The 16,996-nt window shown below is 38.4% G+C and overlaps 2 long non-coding RNA genes across 2 annotated transcripts; one reads left to right on the forward strand and one right to left on the reverse strand.

Annotated features, from left to right (window-relative positions):
• Positions 1-142: 142 nt before the first annotated feature.
• On the reverse strand, positions 143-16,536 carry LOC114155254 (uncharacterized). The gene is made up of 3 exons (XR_003597709.1): positions 16,526-16,536; positions 8,860-8,866; positions 143-295 (listed from the first exon to the last, which is right to left on the reverse strand). It is a non-coding gene; the product is annotated as an uncharacterized LOC114155254 (long non-coding RNA).
• Positions 292-769, forward strand: LOC114155255 (uncharacterized). The gene is made up of 2 exons (XR_003597710.1): positions 292-508; positions 625-769. It is a non-coding gene; the product is annotated as an uncharacterized LOC114155255 (long non-coding RNA).
• Positions 16,537-16,996: the final 460 nt, after the last annotated feature.

Consider the following 16,996-nt stretch of genomic DNA (forward strand, 5'->3'; position numbering starts at 1 on the left):
AAGGCCCGCGGGCCACATGTGGCCACATTTTATGTGCCCCCCACCACCGTTTTACAGCCCCATTGATTGACTTAAAATAGGTTTTGAGCACGAATTGACTACAAACTACATCTCCCATAATGCCTTCCGATTCTTACATTACGGCTTCTCGCCACTAGAGTGCAGCAGAGTCACCTCAAGCTGATTATTAATTTTCCCAGCGAATAAAACTGAAACATCGACAAGCTAACAAGCTAAAGAGCGAAGTTCCCAGATGTTTCAATCGAGGACTTTTACCGTCTCCTGCCCCCTGATACTCCATGCAGCTCGTTTTGTCCATGTTTGGAAGCACCTATCTGTGCGAACAGATGTTTTCAATAATGAATTTAAACAAGACCAAGTACAGATCGCGCATTACTGACGAAAACCTACACGCCGTTTTGCGGATTGCCACAGAATAGAACTAAAACCGGACATGGACGAACTGACAAGGGGGAAACGGTGCCAGACATCCGGCCAGAAAACATTGGTGAGCACGAACAAACTAAATTTAAATAGAATTAATGTAAAACCAAAACTCAGTATACTGGAATATGCATATAGTTTATTGATTTTGCTTGTGTTTTGTTTTGTGTTTATTTACAGAACACAATGAGGATGTGTGAGTTGGTAACAGGGTGAAGAGGATCAGCTTTGTGTTCAATTACAGGCAACATCACCTCATTGTTTGGTTCTTATGTGAAATACATGTTCGTTGTGTAATAAATAACGAAAAAGTTTTGTGAATGAAGTTGAGAGTTAATATCAAAACTTGTTTTTATTCTTTGTCTGCTTATCTTTAAAGCAGACAAAGATTAATTTTCCCAGCGAATAAAACTGAAACATCGACAAGCTAACAAGCTAAAGAGCGAAGTTTAGCTCAGTAAAAATACTGAGCATATTTTTAAACTGCTCAGTTTAAAAATACTGTAATTTTTAAACTGAGCAGTAATTTTACATCCATGCAAACTCAAATGTAATATTTAAAACTTGAATACATAAAATCAGTTATTTAACAATATGAGGCGTTGTTTAATTTATTTTTAACATTGTATTTTCATACATTTATTCTAGGGTTGCCCAAGTCTAGTTTTCCAGACCTATCACTCTGCAACTTTAGATGTGTTCCTTCTCTAACACACCTGGATCATTGACTCATTCATAGGCCTCTAAAGAACCGAGTTGCTGCTAATGAGGGAAGTCAACTTTTTGTCTGGGGTATGTTTTAGCAGGGACGCATCTAAAAGTTGCAGTCTGGTGGACTGCACTTGGGCATTCCTGATTTATACCGTCAATGTGGCCCGTTGAGGGTGGCCAATATGTTGAAGTGGCCCTTGGTGAAATTGAGTTTGACACCCCTGCTCTAGATAGATAGATAGATTATCACACACACACATATATATATATATATATATATATATATATATATATATATATATATATACACACACACCCATATATATATATATATCTCCGTACACGTACAGAGAGAGGAAGAGGTGTATATATATATATAGATTGATTGATATCATATGTAGATATCTCTCTATATGTAGAGAGATATCTATAGATTTACATATAGATAGATAGATATCTATGTCTATATATATATAATTAAATTTAGATATATATATATATATAATTAAATTTAGATATAGATATATATATATATCTTGCCCAGAAAGATAAATAATTTTCCAAATTTTTTCCAATTTGTATAGATTTAGACTTCTAAAAGGCTCTTTTTGTTCCATGTTGTTTACATTTTCTTTTTCCAATTCTCCCTTTAATTAATAAATGTGGTTGTCTTATTTTCTATTTAGAATTAGAAATAAAAATCTTACAATGAATGAACATGAGTACTGATGTTGAACGTGGGGGAAGCCGGAGCACCCGGAGTGAACCCACAGCTACACGGGGAGACGTTTCCCACCGTGCAGTCCTGGCTTTTTAATATTAAAATGTCCAATTAACAACAACAGTAGCTTTTTTTCCAATTACCGCCAATCACCCAACCCACACATGACCCCACCCTCCTTTTAAATCTAATATACTGGAGACATAAATTGATGTCTACGCTGGATGGACGTTGCTTCTGTCTTTGAACTGGCGCAGACATGATGGAGTTAGAGCCTTTTTGATTCGCCTCCACAGATAAATCTTTTTCATGGGGCTCTCTTCTTGTTCAGAGACGTTGTTCTGCTCAGCTGACGCTCCAGCTGCTTGACTCTCTGATTCCTCAGGTGTTGTTTGGATTCCATCTTCGTCTAATTCAACCTTTATCTGTGGAGGCGATGTTTTCTGTTTTTCTATGAGACCACTCTCCCCTTCTGTGCAAACTACAGGAACCCTACCTGTTACGTCTTCTGAGACTTTGCAAGGTTTTATCTCTATTTGCTCAGAAGCTGTCTGTGGGATCTCTAGTATTTCTAAATCTGTTTTTGGTGTCTCAGTGTTTTGGATCAAGTTTTGATCTGTCTCTATTGGGTTTACAACGGTTTCTAGTTCAGCTTTCATTGCCGTCTTTCTCTTTTTCATACATTTTGATTTAGCCAATGGTCTTTTCTCATCTGGCTGATCCCTATTCTGTTGTATTTCAGGGACCATTTCATCTTCAGTCGCCTGCTGTAGTTCACCAATCACTGTTTCATTTCTACGAACCTCAGTTATGATGGAGGCTGTCTGATCCCCGACGATTTCGGAAAAGAAGTTTTCCGGTATTGAAACTCCATCTTGTTCAGTGTCTTCCACAGAAACTTTATCATTGCTGAGGGTCTCCGGCTCACAGGCAGCTTTCATTGCTGCCTTTCTTTTGTTCTTATGCTTAGATTTTTTTGATGTTTTTTTGTCATCTTGCTGGTCCCCACTTAGTTGGGTTTCAGAGACAGTTTTTTCTTCATTGATCTGCTCTACCTTGGCGATCTCTGTTTCAATCATACGAATGTAAGTTTTAATGGAGGCTATATGATCCACAACTGTTCCTAGTATAGAAACTTCTTGTTGTTCACCGTTTTCATTATTGGGGATCTCCAGCTCACAGGCAGCTTTCATTGTCCTGTTCTTACCTGTAGATCTCTTGAATATCTTGGTCTGCTGATCCTGATACCCATTCAGTTGCGTTTCAGAGGGCTGTTTTTTTAGCAATAAAGAGATCTCAGTTTGTGTCGAAATTGTTTGGTAAACAGATTTTAATGGATAACTGGATTCCAACACATCCATCTCAGTTTGAGTGGAAGTTGTTTGACTGACTGGTTTTAATGGATAACTGGTTTCCTGTAGATCCATCTCAGTTTGCGTTGAAGCAGATTGATAATTTGCTGTTTTCTGCTTTGGGATTTCTTGTGAATCTGTCTGAGTCTGAACAGAAACCATTGACTTCTTGCTCTGTCTGCTCTCTGAGAGTCCTTTTCTCGCCAGCTCTTGCTGCTGTCTAAGTTTAGCATTTAGTTTTTTATTTGTATCGAACATCTCATCAAGCTGTTTCATTAAGTATTTCTGCATTTCATTGTTCGACAGTTTCAAGTTACAACTGGTTTCCAGCACATCCATCTCAGTTTGCGTTGAAATTGTTCGACTGACTGGTTATAATGGATAGCTGGTTTCCTGTCCATCCATCTCTGTTTGCGTTGAAGCAGATTGATAATTTACTGTTTTCTTCTTTGGGATTTCTTGTGAATCTGTCTGAATTTGAACAGAAACCATTGAATTCTTGCTTTGTCTGCTCTCTGAGAGTAGTTTCCTCACCAGCTCTTGCTGCTGTCTAAGTTTAGCACTTAGTTTTTTATTTGTATCGAACATCTCATCAAGCTGTTTCATTAAGTATTTCTGCATTTCTTTGTATCCCAATTCAGTCTGTCTGCAGAAAGAGCCAGTGGGTTTTTAAACTGTCACTGGTTGCCATAGTTACCAGTAACGTGCGGTCAGGGGACGCAAGTGAGCCAGAGCCTCACCTGTCATAATGGAAAAATATAATGATAAAATAATGTATATTGCTATTTTTACCCTGTGGTTTGTACTGTAAATTAATTATTTTTTTACTTAGCTTAACCATTTAAAAAATTTTTTTTAATATATATATAATTGCTGAATTTTTGCATTTTTCTATTAAAATGGTCGGAAGCCCAGCCGGTGAGGCAGCAGCGAGGTGAGCCTCACCTGAGATTGATCAACCTCTCGCCAACTGCCAGTCTATGAGAGCAAGTTCCTCCTGTCTGTATGTCGGCAATAAAATGGTTAAAAAAACATTTCATATACAGTATGAACTGCTTTTCCATATTTTAGCTTATCCTCCTGACTACCAGTAGTTCAAATTTGTCCTCTGTAGAGGACATTTGTAAACTTGAATATCTCCCACCCACTGCATACTACTGAATTAATTCCTTTTGCTATCTACAGAGGACATTTAGGGCTTTTCAATGATACCAAATGTGAAGGGGTGGGGCTTTTGAACCTTACTTTTCCTCACTCAGAAAATGGCGTCCGTCAGTACAAGCACATTTTATGGGAAGAAAAAAAGTAAGTCCATAATACTTCTTATTGTGCAAATTTTGGTTAAAAATTTTGTTGGCATATTCTAAATAAGTCTCTTAGCAGCATATTAAAACATTCTATGAAGTATTTTGACTGTATTTTATCGTAGTATTTAAAAGTTGAAAAATTGTCCTCTGTAGTGGACATTTGTAGTTATTTCCTCTGTTTTTTTGTTTTTTTTGTGGATTTTTTTAAATGACAAGAAAGGGAGTCGTTCTCAGATGCAGAGAGAATTTTACTGCGGATTATTGATGGAGACTCAGATATTGAGTTGTCTGATGAAGAAGGTGAAGATGCAATGTTTCAGGCAGAAGCAGAGGAAGTTGATTCAGAGAGCTCTGAGGATGAAATTCAGGCAGGGCAAGCAGATGCAGAGTCAGATGAAGCAAGACAGTCCACATCTCAGTCCAGTAGGCGTCCTCTGTGGAGCCAGAATACGAAGTACACCTTGAGTTTGTATTCTAAAAAAACTTATTTATTCTCTAAAAATTGAGACTCATTCTAATTTTGTTTTATTTTCCTTTATTGTTTTTTTTAAGATTCCAATTCCAACACAGTGATTCTCCCATCATTCAGAGCAATGATGCCATGACACGCCAAAACTGGACCCCAATGGATTATTTTAAGCAGTACATTGATGACTCTGTGTTTGAAGTGATGGCCCTGTGCACAAATCAGCGTGAAGTCCTTGTGTCTGGAGCAACATTAAATACCACTCCTGATGAACTGAAGACATTCTTTGGGAATTCTATTTACATGGGCTGTCTAGGATACCCAAACATTCAAATGTATTGGGCCTCAAATACCAGAGTTCAAATTGTGGCAGGATCTATGACCAGAAATCGGTTTTACAAGCTTAGAAACTCCATCAAGATCGTCAATGACCTTGATGTCTCAGATGATGAAAAAAGAAGTGATCTCTTGTGGAGAATCAGGCCCCTCTTGACCAAAGTAAGGCAAGGATGTTTGAGGCTGCCTAGAACAGGGAAATTGTGCATTGATGAACAAATGGTTCCATTTACTGGTCGATGCCCAGTGCGCCAGTATGTACCGGGCAAACCACATCCAACTGGATTGAAAGTGTTTGTCTTGGCTGCACCGACTGGTCTGGTCTTGGACTTTGTAGTCTACCAAGGTAAGACTACCTTCCAAGTTACAGGAGGAAATGGCATTGGAGAACAAGCTGTTCTTCATTTGGCAGAGTCTGTTCCTCAAGGAACCCACCTGTTCTTTGACAGGTTCTTTACAACAATCAACCTCCTTGATACCCTGATGACAAAAGGGTTAACAGGAACTGGAACGCTCATGAGTAACAGGATTCCAAAGGACTGTAAGATCATAGAGGACAAGACCTTCAAAAAGAAAGGAAGAGGTGAATCAGAGATGGTTGTCAGACGAAGCCCTTCTGAAGTTGCTGTCATAAAATGGTTGGACAACAAGCCAGTTGTCATGGCATCCTCTGCCTATGGCATTGAACCTCAGGACACACGCAGAAGATGGTCCAAGAAAGACAAAAGATTTGTCCAGGTGTCAAGGCCACTAGCAATTGCTGAGTACAACACCAACATGGGTGGCGTGGACTTGGTTGACCGAATGTTGAGTTTCTACAGGATGGCTTCTCGCACTCGGAAATGGACAGTGCGTGCAGTTTTCCACTTTTTTGACCTGGCAATTACCAACTCATGGCTTCAGTATGAGAGTGACTGCCAGTTTCTGGGGAAGAAACCACTGAAGTTGCTTAACTTCAAACTGCTCCTTGGTGAGGAGTTGATTACTCAGGCCCAAGCAGGAATTGGAAGTGACAGTGAAGATGACTACACTCCTCCACGTCAAAAGTGGAAACCACAGCCAAATGCAGCTCTGAGACACTACGGTGCCATCCATCTTCCAGAGATGGTGGACGAAACACATGCGTCAAGATGTCGCAGATCTGGCTGCACAAGCAAAACATATGTGATGTGCACAAAGTGCAAAGTGTTCCTTTGTGTTTCCAAGAAGGGGAATTGCTTTTTGAAGTATCATAGCAATTAAGCACAGGAATTGCTATGATACTCACACTAATATTTGTTAGTGTGATGATGGACAGTTTTGTCAATGTGAAATTCATTCTTATGTTGATGTTTGGATATTTTCTTTGGGACAAACTGGTTGCCATCAAGGTTCAATTTTAAATGTATGGAGTTCCGATGTCCACTGTAGTGGACACATGATATTTCAAAAATAAAAACTTTTTTTCCCAAAATTTTTTTTGCAGTCTTCTATTTACCTTACAAAGATCGTGGAATTTAAAAAAAATTGTGATTGGACAATATTTTTTTCCCTGGTAGTCAGGAGGATATGTATATAATGTACAGTGTTTTTTGTCACCAACTGTGTATGTAACGTGTTTCGTGGGCTGAGGAGCGATCAGAAACGGCAGAGATCAGATTCGAGGTGAGGCAGGCAGTTCTCTTGCCTCATGGCAGGGGGCGCTCATGATCCCAGACATTGTGACTCCACAACTGCAGAGTAAGAGTAACAGCGAGCTAGCCATGGAGCTAGCCATATAGTAAAGTGCAGCGATATATTTATAGTTTTCTCCTCTTACCACAGCAATCACTTTTATTAATAAAGGCAAAATAAACATTAAGCCTAAAACCATGTTACTGCAACAGACTGAATGTTCTGCTCTTTATGTGGGAAATATTTCAGTGTTTTTTTTTTTTTTTTTAGGGACGTTGTTGTCAGTTGCTATGGCAACGAGTCTGCGTGTAGACTGCAGAGAGCTGGGGAGCCGAGCAAGATGGCGGCGTGAGTGGTCGTTCTTTGCAAGCTCTCCCGAGATTGTCTGGATAGGGAGCCGTTATTGCTGCTTTAACGCAGGGAAGCATTTATTCTGAGACCTTCGTTAAATATTGTGCTTAAAGCTGCTTAAAAAGGAACATTTTCTGAAAAATTCATAGAATGGCTGCAAGTGGTAAGCGCAAATCAGTCAGCACAGAGAATACACCAACTAAGATGTCGGCTAAAAGTCACACATCGACGGAAGACCGTGACTTCGCTGAGAATATCAGAGCAACTTTAAAGTTGACGATAAACGAGAGAGCGGACGGTCTTCAAGCAAGCATAAATGATCTCAAAGATTCCGTGGATTATATCCATGCTGAAATGCAAGGATGACAGAAACTGTCAGGTGAGTTGAGAAATAAAAAAAGGTGCTGCAAATGGAAAATAAGCTGCTCAAACTTTCACTTTATAAAAGAAAATGGGAAGAACTTGAACCTGCTAATGACTAGAAGACATCTTGAGAATCAGAACTAACAGTTAAGTAATGACATTTAAATATTGAAAAAGCTCCGTTTATTTTATAATATTTCTGTTGGGAGAGTTTGTTAGGTTTTTCTGTAACTCAATTTTCAGGGTTAGAAGCTACAACTCTTAGTAGCATTTCTTTTTTTTTTAGTTATTTCACTCAATGCTCGAGGGTTAAGGAACAACACTAAAAGAAAGGCAACGTTTTTATATATTAAACATTTTAAAGCAGATTTCTGTTTTATCCAAGAAACTCATTCAACTGCAAATGATACCAAATTCTGGAAAACTCAATGGGGGGACGAACTATGACTGGAACATGGCACTACTCAATCAGCAGGAGTGGCAATATTACGAAACAACTTCAGTGGAGATGTATTATGTTCAAACAGTAGAAGAAAACATTAAACAAATAATTATAAAGTATTGGAATACAGCTTGCAGTCAGAAGGAATTTAGTAAAAATTGGGAACTCCTAAAATATGAATTTTGAAAAATGTTTATGAAAACTGGAGCTGAGATTGCTAAAAGAAAAGGGAAAGTAGAATCAGAAGTAATAAAAGAAATTATCTTATTGAACAATGTTCTGCCAGAAAATATATCTGAAGAACAAAAGATTAGATTAAACCATTTACAAATGAACCTGGACAATATTTACATTTCCAAAGCTAAAGGAGCGTACATCAGATCGAGACAGAAATGGTTAGAAGAAGGAGGAAAAAACTCTTCTTATTTTTTTAGATTAGAAAAAGGACACCAAATATCTAACAGTATTATGAAACTTCAAATCAATAATAATGTCTGTGAAGACCCTGTTTAAATCTCATCTTACTGTGAAACTTTTTTCCAAGAACTTTATCAGTCAAGATGTTCTGATGAAACTGTCACACAATTTATTAACTCTCTGAATAAAATGCAACAAATGAGTAAAAATAGTAAAGGACAATGTGATTCCTTGATTACACTTGAAGACATCCAAATGTCCATCAATAAATTAAAGCTAAATAAAACACCAGGTACTGATGGCCTCAATGCAGAATTTTATAAAAAGTTCTCAGAACAGCTATCGCCATTTTTACATCCACGTTTATCTTGAAAGTTTGGATTCTGGATCACTTCCACCAACAATGACCCAAGGTCTGATTACACTGATCCCTAAACCACAAAAAGACAAGCTTCTTCTGGATAACTGGCGACCAATTACATTACTACAAAATGACTATAACATTATTGCAGGTTGTATTGCTACAAAAATTAAGAAACTCTTGAAGATGTGGTTGATGAAACTCAGTCTGGATTCATACCAGGTAGACATATAACTAATAATATTAGGCTTATATTGGATCTGCTAGATTACTCAGATTTAATAGAGGGGGACGGTCTCATATTATTTCTCGATTATTTTTTTTTTAAAGCCTTGGACACAGTTGAACATACATTTTTGTTTAAAGCACTAGAAGTATTTGGATACGGACAAATCTTAATTAAAAGTTGTCAAATGTTATATAGGAATTGTAATGCATCTGTAAAATTGTCACATGGCTGCTCTAAAAGATTTTATTTGAAAATATAATATTTCATCTTAACGTTGAAGTAAATAAATAGAAGACTATCTTGTTTGCTATCTTTGCCAAACAAGATAGCAGGTGAAAAAAAAACAATCCAGGTTTTTCAAAACTTTAAACTTCAAATCTTGTAAAACAATGTGTCAAACAGAAGGCCCGTGGGCCATATCTGGCCCTCCGTAGCTTTTATGGGGTCCTCTATCCTGCAGATTTCATCAAGAGGTTCCTCCAGTTGTTCACAAATAAGCAAAATTCACACAAAATCAATATTTTTTTCTGATTTTACTGCAGATTTTTCGCAAAATTAATTCAAAAACATTGGGTTTAAGTCAGTGCTGCCTCACCTTTACATGATGTCAAGTTATAGGGTGTGATCGATACAGCAAGTAGTAAAATGTCACTTTTAATATCATACATTAGCGCAAGTATTGTAAAAAATTCCTTGCAAACATTTCTAAATCAGCACCATAAAATCTGAAAACATTCACAAAATCCTGGAGAGACTGATCAGTGTGGAAAGATGTTAAATATGATTTAATTTTAAGAAACACTTATTGAATGCAGAAACAAACAGCTGTTTATTCATATTTTAAGAGTTTAATGGGTTTTATCAATATATTCTGGTGTAACCGGCCCTTTAAGAGCATTCAGATTTTTGATGTGGCCCAAAATGAAAACGAGTTTGACACCCCTGCCCTACCGAGTGAGCAGCAGTCTTTGTAATGTCACCACATCAGCTCGCACTATGTCTCTAACAACTTTGATTCAATAAATAATAACGATCCCAGTTATATTACTGAACCAAAGTAAAAATTTGTAAGTCTTAGATGATATTTATATGATATAATAGATTATATAAATCATCCATTAAGAGCAAGGTGCATTATTCTGAATGATGAAAAGGATTAGGTGTCTTTTAGATAGCGGTAAAACGTAATTGTTTGTGATTAAAGAGACTCGAGGACGAACAGAGCCTCTCTGTTAGTCTGGAGCAGAGAAGCTGCTCTGCAGAAAATATGCTGCAGCTTCTGGGAAACTGAATGAAAGATGGATTCAGCCGTGGAAATCCCGCCTTAATCTGCTGTCTGGGCTTTGTGAACGAGCCCTCTGACCCGTCTCTTATAGAGAATATGCGGTGCAATGAGAAGAGGAGAATCAGATTACCAAAGCATGTTGCCTCGACTTTCCCATCAGTGAAATAAAAGTGTGTTTAAAAGAAGTGAATCACAATGAACCCCAATACTGATTTAGTTTTTCTGGCCATTCCGAAGATTCTAAAGGTTTACTGACGTACAGGGGGTCAAAAACTGTAAAAATGTAAATTTTTGATTAAAATTACATGAGGTTTGCAGGGGACTGAACTGATCTGTTCGTCTTTTTTAGTTGCATTTCAGGCTGTTCATTTACAAATTTAAAATTAAAAAAAAATTGTTTGTCGGTTTTTATTGTCTGAGAAAAGCTGGGCGACACCGACGCTCATGAGGTCATCCTGCAAACTTGCAGTGTGTTTTTAGAGAAATTTGGGTTACAGGGCGATCGCCATCATGGTAGTTAGCTGCTTTTATTTCTAATAATTAGCATAAAACTACAACAACAGCAACAACAAAAAGACCCTCAACTCTTGAATATGCTCTTTTTTTAGCTGTTGCCTTTTGTTTACGAAATAATAAAATTTTAAAACCACAAACACAAGCAAGGAAACTAATGAAAAAAAATTTGCATCTTGAGTCACAGACGGTAAAATCTGACCGTTTGCACGTTATGGACTTTCTCCTGGTAATTGGGAACTTTTCACGAGGATGTTACGAGGGGCATTTCATTTCAATCATTCTCATTAATTCACCTCCATCTCATCGTTCATGCCACCGCACCTCTCAATCTGTGGAGCTTCATTAAAATTTTATTTGGACCTAAAGTACAAACAAGGCATGAGAGGCCTTAAAAGAACTTGATTACAGATAGCGGTGAAATAGAAAAGTGTGTGACGTGTTAAAAACAAACATTCAGGTTAATGGAATTCAGGTTAATTCAGTTTTCCACAAACGTGGAATATTTTTCAATTTGTCATTCCTGCTTTAATTCACTCATTTCATGTGGGTTGATCTCTGTTTCTAACTTACAAGCTGTGTGTAAGGTGGTGCTAGTGAATCTTTTTGGTGCCTATTTTACAAATATGTGAAAAGTCTGTTGATTCTTTTAAGAAGCAGTTGAAAACTCATTTATTCAGGCTGGTTTTTAACTAGTTTTGCAGATTTCGATCTTGAATGCGTTCTGTTTTTATTTGTTCTTTTACGTTTTTACCATCTGTGTTTTTACTATAAAGCACTTTGGGGTTTTGTGGCCTGCAAAATGAAGCGACATAAAGACAATTTACCTCCTTAAGTAAAGCAATCTTTTACTACAATACCATAAATGTATACTGACAGATTGCGGAAAAATACGACCTTTGATTTCAGTACATTTATTGAGTGGTGAAAAATATTTATTTTTTTTGCAATTGCCAACTTTATTAGAGCTTTCTGTGTTGCGTTTGGAAAAACGGCTGCTTCCTTCCTGAGTGGCCTTTCAGCACATTTTGGTACTGAAATGAACTTTTCACAATTTTTAGTCTGCAAAACAATTAGATTATTTAATAAAAAGAACCTTCTTGCTGTCATTAAGATAACAGAAATGTGATTAAAAAATGTAATTACTACAGCAGAGCTGTTGTACTGTATAAGCAGTCTGTGGGAGCTCCCTCTTTGTCACAATGTTTATGCTAAGTGACGCATTTTTCTGTCAGTTTGGCTCCAGAACGGCTTGACTACAGAGATTAACGTTTGGTTTTTACTCTGTGAACTGCTGAACTGGATAGATTTTATTATAGCACTAAGTCAAAACAAGAAGAAGTCTGGAAAACCTACGCACTCAGCTTACAGAAGCACACGCTTGCGTTGTATGTTGTATGAACCACTCGCTGTTAAATTCTTGCTTCTTTTTTTTTTTTAAACAGGTCAAATACCTGCATCCAGGGTGACAGGCTGATGCCGGATTAGTAAATGTGCCTATTTTTGCAGAATTAGAAGCTGGCATGCTGTGCAGGTGAGGGTCAGCTCCCGGTGAAATTATAAACGGAGAGAAGCTCCCACGCGTTATTTTCCTACCACTACAGGAACAAGCTGTATCACTACGTTCCCCAACCACGAGGATGCTGCTTTCAGCTGGTTTAAATCTCTCCCTGCTGGCGTACAAGACATAATTCTAGTAGAGAAAAGTTTACCCACACCTTGTGTATCCAGACATTTTCAATTTGCAATTCATTATCTATCTCGAAATAAAAAAAACACACACACAACTGCAAATGAAAGAGGAAATAAGCAGCTGCCAAAGAAAAACCTTTCTGATGGAAAATATTACGTTGTAGCTGTTTGATGTAAACCCAGAAACATATTGGCATCAACACGATAATGTATCTCCAACACTTTGTCACGGCTCTCCTAACCGACACGCGTTTGCTTATGCATGAACACGAAATGAAAAGACGGAACCCGGTGAAGCTTCACCTTCTTCTGAAGGACGGTGAAGACAATTAACAATTAGTATTTCTTTTAGAGAAAAGTCTCTAAATTGTGTTTTGACGTTGTTTTTAACCACTGCTAGAACATCTGTGAAAAAACAAAATCTCTCTTTCTTCTGTTTGTGGCTTTTTGCCGCACTTTAATGTTTGTTTAATGTTTTAGTTACAGTTGAAACGAGAAGTTTGCATACACCGTAAAGAACAAAACAAAATAAAAATAATCATGTTAAACTATTTTTCTAACCGTCTGAAGTTAAACCACACCAAGTTTGTCTTGCGTAAATTACCAAAGCTCTCTCTATTTGCTAACTGGCACAAAAAATAAGAGAGAGGGGGAATATGTGGGAGATTTATGAACATCTTCAAAATCAGAGGTTTACATACAGAATGAGCAATATCTCTTTGAACATTGAGGGAAAGTCCAGACGATGATGATGATGATATCATGGCTTTAAAAGCTTCTGATAGGTTAACTCACACATTTGCACTTAATAAAATAGGTGCGATCACGAGGAAAATACATTACGGGGAAATACTGAAGCAACGTCTGCAGACATCATGCAGGAAGTTAAAGAAATAATTGTGGTAATTCTAACTGACCCAAAACAAGAGGAAATTTGGTCCAAGTTAACGACAAAGAGTGAGACTAAAAGGCGTATGTGTGTTTTCATTTGGAGTATGTTTCATTAACTGCGTGTTGGACTTTTTTGAAGCAGAAACGGCGAAGGTCAGAAGATTATTACCTCATGATTACGTTTAACACAAGGCAACGGTTTTCCAAACCAACTTTTAATCCTGAACTAGACACAGCTGGTAACAGTCAGGTCCAAATAATCAAAAAAGTGCCTTAAGTAGGACACCATGAAGCAGGCAAGCAGATCTAAAAATATATTTCTCATTTTGGAAAAGGTTACAAAGTCACCTGTGAAGCTTTGAGGCTTCAGCAAACCGCAATGAGAGCCATTGTCCACAGACGGAGAAAACACTGATGAACATTCCCAGAAGTGACGGTCGTACCATGATTACCCCATCAGGGACTCATACAGGAGGTCACAAAAGAGGCGATTGAGGAACAGCACACCCTCACTCGCCTCAGTTCAGGTCAGTGTTTATCAATCAGCTGCAAGAAGAAGGAGAATGGGCAAACATGGCATCCATGAGATGACGGTGCCAAGATCAAACCCACTGCTGACCAAAAGAGATTAAAAAGATAATCCCACATTTCCACATTCAAGCATCTTGACCATTCCCACAATTTGGGAAAATATTCTGTGGACCCACGAGGCGAAAATGTAACGTTTAGAAATTTGTGCAATGGGAAATATCCCAAATGCTTGATTGCAGTTGTCGATGCCACGGATAGCACAAGCAATTATTAGGTTTAAAGGCCAGTTACTTTTCTTTTTTCTTTTTGACCAGGACCAGCCAAGGAGCCGTCTTCCAAAATGCATCGTAAAGACACATTTCGAAGAACCAGTGAGAGTAATGATCCACGTTAAATCAACAGGATGCATCAAACAACAAAACAAGGTGTACAAATTGCCTCACAGAGGAAGCATCGAGGGTGAATTAATGCCAGATGTTTTGGGAGATGCCTGCCTGCAGGGGGCAAATGTTCAGAAGCTCATTAAAGCTGCAGATTTAGAAGTTGAGGTCAGCATTAGTTCAAAGTTGCCTTAGTTTTCTCCTCGCGCAAATGATCTTTTTACAATATATTAATCTGTAAAATCTGTTTTCATGTGATTCATTAGTCATGGAAAAAGCAGATCCCTTCCTCAGTCAGTCACCCACCATAATTAAAGTTTGATAATAAGCCGTTTAGTTTTATTTGCGGAGAAAGGTGAACGTGTCATCAGAGTCTCTGCTGAGCTCCGTCCCGGGGCTGGCTTGCTCCTGACGACACTCGAGAAGTTGCTTGTTATTTCCAAAATCTGAAACACAAGTATTTATTTACGTCGCAAGAAATAGGATTTCAAGAATGAACTGGGTGAATTAAGTCAATTCAAGCCAGGACTGCTATATAAAATAAATTAAAAAATAGCGTAGTGTGAAAAGAACGTGCCAGACTCAATCCTGTGTGGCTTGTGAATGCCTGATAACCAGAAAAGCTAAACGAAACATGAAAAATGGGTCACAGCAGATTTGTTTAACAACATAAATAGAAAGTGTTCCACAACAAGTCAGACGCTTACTATAGCTGCACAACTGAGGAGTTGTTAGCACTGCTGTCTCACACCAAGAAGGTCCTGGGTTTGAATCCCAGCCAGGAATCTCTCTGTGTTGTTTTTCCTGTGCATGCTTGGCTTCTCTCCAAGCATTCTCGTTTCCTCCTGCCATCCAAAAGCACAAGCGTTACGTTAATTGGGCTTGATTGCCCTTAGGTGTGAGTGTGTGCCTGAGCGTGATTTCTATTTTGTGTTACCCTGTGATGGACTAGTGATCTGTTCAAGGTCTACCTCATCTCTCACTTAGTGGCACCGGCCTCGTGACGGTGCAAGGACAAAGCAGGGATAGAGGGGGACGGGAAACCTTTTTCCTGCACGAGAGTCAATTTGCATCCTTTTCTTTTTTCATACAACCTTGTATTAATTATCGGGTGACGGAGACACCGACCAATAGACATAACACTGTGACCTGCAGAGTCAAAATGATGAGATGTCGGAGAAAACTGTTTCTGTCTTCTTTGAAAAATAAGTATTTACTAACCGTGATACTAACGTTATCCTGAACCCGTGGACTTTTATTCTGTTCATTGGGAGATGAGTGGATGACAAGGATTTGCTCTAAACAAGTTCACCCCACAGATGCCAAAGATCTCCAGATAAAGTCATTCCCATAGATTTAGCTTTGTGCTAGTGGCAGTGGCATGTGCAGCAGTTTCATTCCACCCTCCCACTCAGCCACCGTGTCACATTTCAGTTTACGAAAACATGCATGACTAATCAATTGCGAGCGTCACCAGACCTTTTGATGGAACAGATTAGAGTGCTGCAGGATGTTAGATTCGGAGCCGAGTTAATGTCGCTGACATGCTCACAGTCACCTTGATGTGGATTTTTGTGTGTTTGTGAATAAGCGTGTGCGAAAGCAATTTGTGTGTGTGTGTGTGGATTCCTGACCTGCCCTTCAGTCTCAGTTAGTTGATTGATCTAACAATGGAAATTAAATCAGAGATTGGAGCTGAAGTGATGGATGCATCCGCTTTTGGTCTGGTTTCCTGCTATTTTTCTGCGACGCGCTATCTGTGATTTGAGCTCAAATGTTCATTAATGTTCATTACTGGTAATTAATGCTACTCATTAAGTACAAAGGGGTAAGGGACATATTAGAAATGATGACTTTAACTCCGTCCCAGGCTCCCATTATGAAGCTTTTAGAGGAACTCTTTGTTTATGTGTGATACATCTCACCCTCGGTGTACAACGAAACGAACTAAACACTGACATGAAGCGGCAAAAGGCTGGCCATTCATCTACAAGATGAGCCCACAGACATTAAAGTGTGAAAAAAAAAAACATTGTCGCATTTTGAATAAAAACTTAGCATAATCATGATCAATGCAAACACAGCTGTTTAAAGCTTTTAGCTCTCTTTATGGATTACCTGCTTTATCCTTCCCGAAAACACTTTTCATGTGTTTAGCGTCATTTTCTTGTTGGAGCACTCAGATGTGACCAATTCTCAACCATCTTATCCAAACTGCCACCTCCGTAAAAATAAAGCTAACTAGGTTTTTCTAAACAAGCTAGGAATCTCAGAGGCTCATGTCTACCTTAAAATGGAAGCTGAGATACCTCTGCCACTATCCTTCGGCTACTCAAAACGTGGCAAAGAAAAGTAAGATGTATTGTCAGAGGAGGCAAAGATTGACCCATTTGACTAGTCACTAGAGTGACGAGAATGATAGTTTGGAGAAGTCGAGAAGAGGCTTTCAAGCCCAAAACACCCCATTTGCCAAGCACAGCGATGGTAGCATCGTGTTGAAGGTCGATTGTGGTAGCAGTGGTGATGGTGTACAACACAAAGTGGGTACAGT

This window comes from Xiphophorus couchianus, chromosome 12, assembly GCF_001444195.1.
Source record: "Xiphophorus couchianus chromosome 12, X_couchianus-1.0, whole genome shotgun sequence".
NCBI lineage: Eukaryota > Metazoa > Chordata > Actinopteri > Cyprinodontiformes > Poeciliidae > Xiphophorus > Xiphophorus couchianus.